The following is an 11,337-nucleotide window of genomic DNA, read 5'->3' on the forward strand; positions in this document are numbered from 1 at the left end:
GGGCGCCAGGCAATTTAGGAACCGACGCCAATTGCAGCGCTAGGCCCTCTAGCGCCGCAAAATCGGTGCTAAGGGCACTGAATTTCTAGGCCTATGACTCTATGGCCTGGAAATTGGGTTTTGGCGCAGCGACGGCTTTAGCACCGGAAGTTAGTGCCGGAGCTAAGTCGCGCTGGGCGGGCCAAAAATTCACTAGTTCTGCGCCCAAACGGCTGCCGGCGCTGCTGAAAGCTGTTTGTGCCTGAAAACTGGCGCTACGCGCTGAATTGCGGCGCTATTCCGGCGCTGCGGCGCCCGCTGTGGTGCGGCAGGTTCGGGAAGTGCAGGCCTCCTCCTTCCCTTAAGGAGGAGCTGCCTGCACCCGGCCGCGGCCCGCGAAAATCATTGTAAAGATGAGCCCGGCACCTCGGACAAGTGCCGGGCTTGCATCTGTCCCGGGGGGGGGGGGAGAAGTCCGGGGAGGGAGCTGCGGCCAGGCGGGCGGCGGGAAAGCGGCCGGCCGCCGCGGGGCCTTTAATGCGCCGGCGCAAAGTCCAGTAAGGCACCTCTGCCAGAACGTTGCTTGCGGCCGCAAGTCAATTTCGGAGTTCGGGCGGGTTACCATGGCAACCGGAACGCTGCGCACACCGATGACGTCATCGGTGCCGGCGCAGCGCTAATGGCCTGACGCCGATTTAGGGACCCACTCAATTTCCAAACTGGCCATAACTCCGGCGCTAGGCCCTCTAGCGCCTCAAAAGCGGCGCTAAGCCTACCGAATTTCTAGGCCTATGACTCTGAGATTTGAATTGCTCTAGCTATAAAACAGCACAGACTTGATGGGCTGAATGGCCTCTTTCTGCAAACTTCAGTGGTTCTTTTAAATACCTGTACAGGTTTTCCTTGTCTGTCCATGCTCTATGAAGTTCTTCATATCTGAAACATGGAATTTCAAAGATCATTGAGGAATAAGACTGTAAATATCTTCACTCTTACATTTTTAATAAGGCAGCAACAATGCTTTCAATATTTTATATTGTGTGTTTGGGGATTTGGCCAATAATATTTTCTTTTCAAAGAGGGAAGATTTGTGGACTGTATATTAATGACCATGGGAATGCTTCTCTGCTGGCTATGAGCATCCAATGTGAAAATAGTTTGGACAGTCTCATCCCAATACCTTTTGGGTGTAAGCCAATGCATAACTGACCACAATTCAGTACACTTCTTTTATTAAATTCACATTTCTACCATTTACTGCCACAGATCCTGCTCCAACCTAAAGGGTGAGCTGGTGGGAGCCAAGATTTTTCCCGTAATCATTTCAAATTGCATTCAGTGAATGTCCAACAGATTTGTGGTTCTGCAATGAGGGCTGCCTATTCACTCTCCTCCCACCCTCTTGAGATGGAGTGCTCTTTAACTTAACTGATAGCAAAATGTACCAATTGATAGAAATTATGTTTGAATAACGGATCAAGCTAAGATTTGAACTCAAACCATCTGAGTTGGAGCACAACAGTTTACCACAAAAGTTACAGCAATGAATTCTGAAAGAATATAATACTTAAAGTGAAAGCAGAATACTGCGGATGCTGGAAATCTGAAATAAAAATAGAAAATGGCGGCAACACTCAGCAGGTCAGGCAGCATCTGTGAAGAGAGAAACAGAGTTAACGGCCGCGATTTCGCCAGCTGTGGCAAGTCCAGTGCAGCCGGAGTTGGCAGCGGCCTCAAACTCCGCACCCATCTTCATCCCGCCTCCTACAATTTATTTTGCCCTGATTGTGCTAGTTAAGCCCGCCCTGTGAGGTTCCCAGCCAATTAAAAGGAAGCGGGCCTGATGACGTCATCTGATGATGCGTCATCAGCCAGTTTCCTTAAAGGGGCCATGTCCACATTAATTTTGACATTTGTGCTGTCAGTGTTCTACAACATTGAGGTGCTGCAAACACTGACAGACACTGCACAAAGGTGCATGGCAGCAATCAGGCTCTCCCGTGACTCCCTCCATATGCTTATAGAGGAAGTCAGAGCATGCAGGGAGGTTCTCTTCCCTTCCAATGGGCAGTAGAGACCTCCCCAAGATACCAACACAGCCTGGTTGCACATTGCACAGGAGGGCATAAGCAGGGATGTCATTAGGAGGACCAGGCTGCAGTGGCGCAAACCTTTCAATCATCTCATTAGATCACGAAACGTTACTGCAAAGCCACAGTCAACCTCATCCTCCTATGCCACTCATCACATCCCATCGCTCTGCCTTCCCTACCCTACTCCTGCACATCCTTACTCACAGCAACTTACCTTGCACCTCCACCCACCCTTCGCTATCTACATTTTCACTGCCCCATCTCACTAGCCACCCCTCATACTCACCCTTATCCTACTGCAAGCATACCAACTAACAACACACAAAGGTAGGCACTTGGGTGTTTTAGCCAATGTTCATGTAATCTTTCCATTAATATGTTGTCAAACGTTGACATCCTTATTCAGAGACCCAGGTAAGGCCTCAGACCGCGGGTGTCAGCGGGAGGCGCGAGCGGGAAGCTTGAAAAAGCTTCAGAGACCCAGGTAAGGCCTCAGACCGCGGGTGTCGGCGGGAGGCGCGAGCGGGAAGCTTGAAAAAGCTTCAGAGACCCAGGTAAGGTGTACCAGTCTCCAGTCTCGGACCTCAGAGGGAAGGAGAGAGGTAAAAAGTAATCCAAGTGTGATGTCACCAGAAAGCGGGTAAGTGATTGGTTGGTGAGTATTTCTCTCTTTTGAAGCTTAAACTCTGTGGTTTCTAGAATCAGGTCAGAGGGTATTTAAGAATAATATTAATAAATTAAATTAATTACATAGAATGGGAGAACAGGTGATGTGTTGCTGCTGCAATATGTGGGAGCTGGTGGACACCATTGATGCTCACGGTGATCACATTTGCATTAAGTGTTGGCTGCTCGAGGAATTCCGGCTCCGTGTTGAAGAGCTGGAGTCCGAGCTTCAAACACTGAGACACATCAGGGAGGGGAGAGTTACCTGGACTCTGTGTATCAGGAGGTAGTCACACCAATTAGATTAATTAATTCAGATGTAGTCCGTGGCCAGGGTCAGGATGGTGTGACTAGAAGTGAGGCAGGTACGGGGATCCAGGAGGTAGTGTTGGAGGAGCCGCAGCCCTTGCTCTTGTCCAACAGGTTTGAGGCTCTTACTCCCTGTGAGGATGGGAATGGGGACTGCGGGGAGGATGAGCAACCCGGCCACAGCACCGTGGAGCGGGGGGCCATTCAAGTGGGGGGAGTTAAAAGAAATGTTGTAGTGGTAGGGGATAGTATCGTCAGGGGGATAGATAGAGTTCTTTGCAGCCGAGAGCGAGTGTCCCGAAGGCTGTGTTGCCTGCCCGGTGCCAGGGTTAAGGACATCTCCTCTGAACTGGAGAGAAACTTGGAGTGGGAGGGGGAGGATCCAGTTGTCGTGGTCCATGTTGGTACCAACGACATAGATAGGACAAGGAAGGAGGTTCTGCTGAGGGAGTTTGAGCAGCTAGGGGTAAAATTAAAAAGCAGAACCACAAGGGTAATAATCTCTGGATTACTACCTGAGCCACGTGCAAATTTGGCTAGGGTAAATAAAATTAGAGAGTTAAATACGTGGCTCAAAGCCTGGTGTGGGAGAAATGGGTTTTGCTTCCTGGGACACTGGCCACTGGCATCAGTACTGGGACACGAGAGAGCTGTTCCGTTGGGACCGACTTCACTTGGCCAGTGCAGGGACTAGAGTCCTGGCGAATCGAATAACTAGGGCTGTAGAGAGGGCTTTAAACTAATTAGTGGGGGGGAGGTTTTAAGAGAGCAAAAAATAAAAATGAAAGCGGAGAAGGCAATAGAGCAAGGTAGCAGTGGGGGAATTATAAACCAGAGCGTGTCAGGAAGGGACAGAATGTATAATGATAAAGGTAAAGCAGTAAAAGGGGTAAATGCAGGAATAAATTGTCAGAAAACATATTTGAAAGTTCTTTATCTGAATGCACGCAGCGTTCGTAACAAAATTGACGAGTTGACGATACAAATAACTACACATGGGTATGATCTGGTGGCCATTACGGAAACATGGCTGCAAGATAATCATGACTGGGAACTAAACATACAAGGGTATTTGACAATTAGGAAGGACAGACAGGAAGGAAAGGGAGGTGGGGTTGCTATGTTAATCAAGGATGGAATCACTGCAATAGTCAGAAATGATATTGGGTCAAAGGATCAGGATCGTGAAACAGTTTGGGTGGAGATAAGGAATAAGAAGGGGAAAAAGTCACTAGTGGGCATAGTCTATAGGCCTCCTAACAGTTGCAACTCTGTTGGTCGGAGTATAAATCAGGAAATAGTTGGTGCTTGTAATAAGGGAACAGCTATAATCATGGAGGATTTTAATTTTCATATTGACTGGACTAATCAAATTGGGCATAGCAGCCTTGAGGAAGAGTTCATAGAGTGTATTAGGGACGGGTTCCTTGAGCAGTATGCAACTGAACCAACCAGGGGGCAGGCAATCTTAGATCTGGTCCTGTGTAATGAAACAGGATTAATAAAAAATGTCCTAGTAAAGGATCCCCTTGGAATGAGTGACCATAATATGATTGAATTCCAAATTCAGTTTGAGGGTGACAGAGTTGGATCTCAAACCAGCATACTGAGCTTAAATAAAGGAGACTATGAAGGTATGAGAGAAGAATTGACTAAAGTGGACTGGGAAAACAGATTAAAGTGTAAAACGGTACAAGAGCAGTGGTCTACATTCAAGGAGATATTTCACATCTTTCAAGATAAATATATTCCACTGAGGAAAAAGGGGAATAAAAGAAAAGACAGCCATCCGTGGCTTAGTAAAGTAATAAAGGATAGTATCCGACTGAAAACAAGGGCATATAAAGTAGCCAAATCTAGTGGGAGGATAGATGATTGGGAAGCATTTAAAAGCCAGCAAACAATAACTAAAAGATTAATTAAGAAAGGGAAGATAGATTGTGAAAGTAAACTAGCAAAAAATATAAAAACAGATAGCAAGAATTTCTACAGCTACATAAAAAGAAAAAGGGTGGCTAAAGTGAACGTTGGTCCCTTAGAGGATGGGACCGGGAAACTAGTGGTGGGGAACATGGAGATGGCAAAGACGCTGTAAAGTCTGTGTGTTATATGGCGAATTAATACACAGACTACAAGAGTAACTTTAACAGGACTTTACTATTCGAAGGTCAGGGCGAATCTGCCCAATAATCCTTACACAGCACTTATATACCGGTGTGGTCACCACCGGTATTACAGTATACAGTAGCCAAGATAAAGTAGTGCAACCCTTAAAATAGTTCTCTAAAAGGTGGAACATTACATATACTACAATCCTCCCTTTTTAGGTTAACAGTATATATATATTCCCATTAATATAACATCATAACATATATACAACTTTATGTAAAACAGTTCACAGATTCAGTCTCTCTGGAGGCTTCCTGACTCTGTCCGGATAACGCCTCGGTGGTGTAGTAGTTTTCGGTGGTGTAGTAGGTTCTTCTGGCAAGGTCGATTCTGCTTGAAGGACAGTGTCAGGTTCATCTGATTCCAGTATTACCGGATCGGAGGTAGATGCTCTGGGTATCTCTGCTTCAACATTAGGCGTATAGAGTTGTGGAGTAGGTTGGCCCTTTGTGGATGACTCTATGATCTGGTCAACATGGCGCCTTATTATGCTTTCACCAATGTCCACGGTATACATCAGCGGTCCTAGCCTTTTTCCAATAGTTCCAGGCTGCCATTTCTCGGTACGGTAGTCCCGGGCCAAAACTTGTTGACCTATCTGGAAGGTTCTAGTTGGCCTTTCATTCATGCCTTGAAATTGCCGGTTCTCTACGTCCCTTCTGACGTTTGGCTTAATCAAATCCAGCCGGCATCTTATTCTTCTATTGAAAAACATCATGGCGGGAGTTTGGTTTGTGACCGCATGTGTTGCATTCCTGTACGCCAACAAGAAGTTATCTACCTTATGTGGTAGATTTATGTCTTCATTACCCATGGCCTTTATGGCCTTCTTGAAGGTCTGGACAAACCTTTCAGCTAATCCATTGGTGGCGGGATGGTATGGGGCGGACGTGTAGTGCTTAAACCCATTGCTTTTTAAGAACTTCCTGAATTCTTCGGACACAAATTGCAGTCCATTATCAGAACAGATCTGTTCCGGCAGCCCATTCCTGGCAAATATGGTCCTTAATACTGTGATGGTTTTTTCCGTGGTGGTGGAGGACATCTTTATTACCTCCGGCCACTTGGAGTGTGCATCCACCGCGATTAAAAACATTGAGTCCATAAATGGACCAGCAAAGTCGATATGTACCCTTTGCCATGGAGATGAGGGCCACTCCCATGGATGCAGAGGAGCTTGTGGTGGGGCGTTTTGGATCTTCTGGCATCCTAGACAGCTCTTGGTTATTCCTTCGATGTCTCCATCAATACCTCGCCACCACACAAACGCTCTGGCTAGGTTCTTCATTTTCACTCCACCCAGATGTCCCTCGTGAAGCTCCTTTAGCACTTTATGCTGGAGTTTGGGTGTAATCACCACTCTAGATCCACACATCAAGGTTCCTCGGCACACTGACAGCTGTTCACTTCTTTGCGAAAATGCTGGCAACATTGGTTCGCCATGTGCTGGCCATCCCTCCACCGTTAAATCGTAGACTCGTGAGAGAGTCGGGTCATTTCTTGTTTCCTTTTCGATCATAGAATTTGTTACTGGTAGACATTCCACTATGGTTGAGCGGAACATCTCCACTGGGTCCACTGTAGTCGCCTCTTCTACCACTGGCAACGGTAGGCGCGATAACCCATCAGCATTTCCATGCTGTTTGGACCTTTTGTATTCGATGTCATATTGGTGTGCCCCTAGTAAAATGGACCACCTCTGTAGCCTTTGCGCTGTCATAGTGGAAACGGCCTTGTTAGGGCTGAATATGGATACCAACGGCTGGTGGTCTGTCAGCAATGTAAACTTCTTGCCCTGCAGGTAATGATTGAATTTCTTTACTCCCCACACAAGGCTGAGAGCCTCCCTATCTATCTGAGCATAATTGCGCTCAGCGGAGGTCAATGATCGGGATGCAAATGCGACTGGCCTTTCCGAGCCATTTGGCAACTTGTGTGAGAGTACTGCTCCAATACCATAAGGGGAAGCATCACAAGCTAGACGAAGAGGTAGCGGTGGATTGAAGTGAGCCAACACTTCCTCAGAGGTGATCAATGCCTTGCTTTTGCGAAAGGCCTTCTTACAGTCCTCGCTCCACTTCCATGGTACTTCTTTCCGCAACAGAGCATTCAGCGGGTGCAGCACCGTGGATAGATTTGGCAGAAACTTATGGTAATAGTTAATCAACCCCAGAAACGACCTCAACTGTGATACATTTTCCGGAGCGGGGGCCTTCACGACAGCTTCGATCTTTTCAGGTGACTTGTGCAGCCCCTCTTGGTCAATGACATGACCACAGTACGAGATCCGTTTCTGGAAGAACTCACATTTCTGGCGGTTAGCTCAAAGGCCATATTCCTTCAACCTGGTGAGCACCAGTTTCAAATTTGTGAGGTGTTCCTCCTCGTCCTCTCCCGTAATCAGGATATCGTCCAAGTAACACTGAGTGCTTGGAATACCCTGTAAGACCTGCTCCATGGCCCTCTGCCAAATTGCTGGAGCCGAAGCCACTCCAAAAACCAGTCTATTATATCGATACAAGCCTCTGTGCGTGTTGATTGTGAGATACTGGCGCGACTCTTCCTCGACTTCCATCTGTAAGTATGCTTGCGCCAGGTCTATCTTGGTGAAGTGTTTCCCGCCAGACAATGAAGCAAAGATATCCTCAATCCGCGGAAGCGGGTATTGTACCGTGTGAAGCATTGGATTAACTGTGATCTTGAAGTCTCCGCAGATGCGGACCTTCCCCGGTCCCCCTGGCTTGTTACTCGACGAAGGCTTCATGACGGGAACAATGGGCGTGGCCCACTCACTCCAGTCCACCTTAGACAGTACCCCGGAACGTTCAAGCTCTTCCAGTTCTGCCTCCACAGCAGGTCGTATCGCGTAAGGTACCGATCTGGCTTTGAAAAATTTTGGGCTTGCATGTTCTGCAATCTTGATTTTTGCCTTAATTCCTCTCAGTATTCCCAGTCCCTGCTGGAATACCTCTTTAGCCTCGTCCAATATTCTGGACAATCGTTCAGGTTTGACATCTTTCTTTCCGGAATCTACCGTCATTGTGTTTAGGGAGTGCCAGTCTATCTTTATTTTCCTGATCCACTCCCGCCCCAGAAGTGGTGGACCTCCTTCGGGTAGTACATATATGTCCATTCCTTGGTGTTCTTTGCCCTTGTGTCTCACCTTGACTTTTATCTTCCCGATGGGGTATACTTTATGCCCCGTGTATGTCTGCAATACTATCTCCGTATCCCGTAGGGGAATATGTTTGAATAACTTTTTGTAATCTTGCTTATTCATGACCGTCAACGCCGATCCGGTGTCCACTTCCATCTTCACTTGGACTTTTGCAATCTGTAGTGTGACCCAGATAGTTTGTCGGTCAGTTTCCTTACTCACATTGTGAATCCTCAGACTACCCAGTTCCTTGCTGTTGGAGTCTGAATCCGAATTCTGTTCATCTGAACTCTTCACAGTCACCTTATGTACCTTTCTGTACTTCTTCTGCGGTGACTTATTGTTGCTGGTCTTCTCTCCTGACCGGCATACTTTAGCAATGTGACCAAGCTTGCCACATTTTCTACATTCCTGGTTTTTAAACCAGCATTGGTTCTGGTCGTGTGTTGTCTTCCCACAACGATAACATTTCGTTGTACCCGAAGTCATTTGATCCACGCTGAGTACCGCTGTCTTCAGCTGCATTACCGCCGTGCCTCTCGCTGCGGCTTTGTGCGATGCTGCAATAAGGACAGCCTTATCAAGTGTAAGATCGTTCTCTTCGAGCAGTCGCTTTTGTGTTTCTTCCTTCGACATCCCACACACGAACTTGTCTCTCAGTGCCTCTGTCAGATTTTCCCCAAACTGACAGTATTTTGCTAGCCTACGCAGTTCAACCAAGTACTCCGCGTTGCTTTCCTCTTTTAGTTGCGTTCTCACGTAAAATTTAGATCGTTCCGCTAACATCAGCGGTGTGGGGTTCAAATGATCCTTCAGGACAGCAACAATATTAGCGAAAGACTGATCCGCCGGTTTAGCTGGTGATAGAAGATGCTTCAATAGCCCGTATGTCTTCGCACCCATTGAGTTTAGTAAGGTTAGAGCTTTATCATAATTTGCTATCTTATTGACCTTACAATATATCTCGATGCGTTCTACATACGTGGCCCAATCTTGCACATCGGAATCGAAATCGTTGATGTTACCACGCTTAGGCATCTTCACAATCTTTAGTCAACGTGGCCGACTTGCTTCTCGTGGCTGATCGGCTCACTCACCACCATGGCAGAAGGGACGATCACTGCCTGTTGCTGATGGAAGGCTTCGTGTCTGAATTCTTCCTTCTTCCTTGCTCTGCAGACTCGAGTCTTCTCTCAGCAGAACGACGAGGGCGGATGCCTCTTCTCGACGCTCGTTAACTGCTTCGGATGTATCGCTGCCGCAGGGTAAGATGGAACTCGTCGCCACTGTAAAGTCTGTGTGTTATATGGCGAATTAATACACAGACTACAAGAGTAACTTTAACAGGACTTTACTATTCGAAGGTCAGGGCGAATCTGCCCAATAAATCCTTACACAGCACTTATATACCGGTGTGGTCACCACCGGTAGTACAGTATACAGTAGCCAAGATAAAGTAGTGCAACCCTTAAAATAGTTCTCTTAAAGGTGGAACGTTACATACACTACAGACGCTGAACAAATATTTTGTATCAGTCTTTACAGTAGAGGACACTAAAAATATCCCAACACTGGACAAACAGGGGGCAATGGGGGGGGAGTAGCTAAAGATGATTAAAACCACTAAGGAGATGGTACTCAGTAAAATAATGGGACTTAAGTTGGATAAATCCCCCAGACCTGATGGCCTACATCCTAGGGCCTTGAGAGAAGTGGCGGTAGGGATTGTGGATGCATTGGTGATTATTTTCCAGAACTCCCTGGACTCAGGAAAGGTCCCAGCAGATTGGAAAACTGCTAATGTAACACCCTTATTTAAGAAGGGAAGTAGACAAAAAGCTGGAAACTATAGACCAGTTAGCCTAACATCTGTGGTTGTCAAAATGTTGGAGTCCATTATTAAGGGAACAGTAACAGAGCATTTGGATAACCATAATTTAATAGGACAGAGTCAGCATGGTTTTATGAAGGGGAAGTCATGTTTGACAAATTTACTCGAATTCTTTGAGGATGTAACATACAGGGTGGATAAAGGGGAACCAGTGGGTGTAGTGTATTTGGACTTCCAAAAGGCATTTGACAAGGTTCCACATAAAAGATTACAGATCAAGATAAGAAATCACAGGATTGGGGGTAATATACTGGCATGGGTGGAAGATTGGCTATCTAACAGAAAACAAAGAGTTGGGATAAATGGTTCATTCTTGGGCTGGCAATCAGTAACTAGTGGTGTTCCGCAGGGGTCAGTGCTGGGACCCCAACTCTTTGCAATCTATATTAACGATTTGGAGGAAGGGACCGAGTGCAACATATCCAAGTTTGCCGACGATACAAAGATGGGAGGGAAAGCAATGAGTGAGGAGGACATAAAAAACCTGCAAAAGGACATAGACAGGCTAAGTGAGTGGGCAGAGATTTGGCAGATGCAATATAATGTTGGAAAGTGTGAGGTTATGCACTTTGGCAGAAAAAATCAAAGAGGAAGTTATTATCTAAATGGAGAGAAACTGCAAAGTGCTACAGTACAAAGGGATCTGGGGGTCCTGGTGCATGAAACACAAAAAGTTAGTATGCAGGTGCAGCAGGTGATCAGGAAGGCCAATGGAATCTTGGCTTTTATTGCAAGGGGGATGGAGTATAAAAACAGGGAAGTCTTGCTGCAGTTATACAGGGTATTGGTGAGGTCACACCTGGAATACTGCGTGCAGTTTTGGATTCCATATTTAAGAAAAGATATACTTGCTCTCGAGGCGGTTCAGAGAAGGTTCACTTGGTTGATTCCGGAGATGAGGGGGTTGACGTATGAGGAAAGGTTGAGTAGGTTGGGACTCTACTCATTGGAGTTCAGAAGAATGAGAGGCGATCTTATCGAAACATATAAGATTGTGAGGGGGCTTGATCGGGTGGATGCGGGGAGGATGTTTCCACTGATGGGTGAGACTAGAACTAGGGGGCATAATCTAA

This window comes from Somniosus microcephalus, chromosome 4 (assembly GCF_052327205.1).
Source record: "Somniosus microcephalus isolate GS21.2 chromosome 4, FLI_Smic_1.0, whole genome shotgun sequence".
In the NCBI taxonomy this organism is placed as follows: Eukaryota; Metazoa; Chordata; class Chondrichthyes; order Squaliformes; family Somniosidae; genus Somniosus; species Somniosus microcephalus.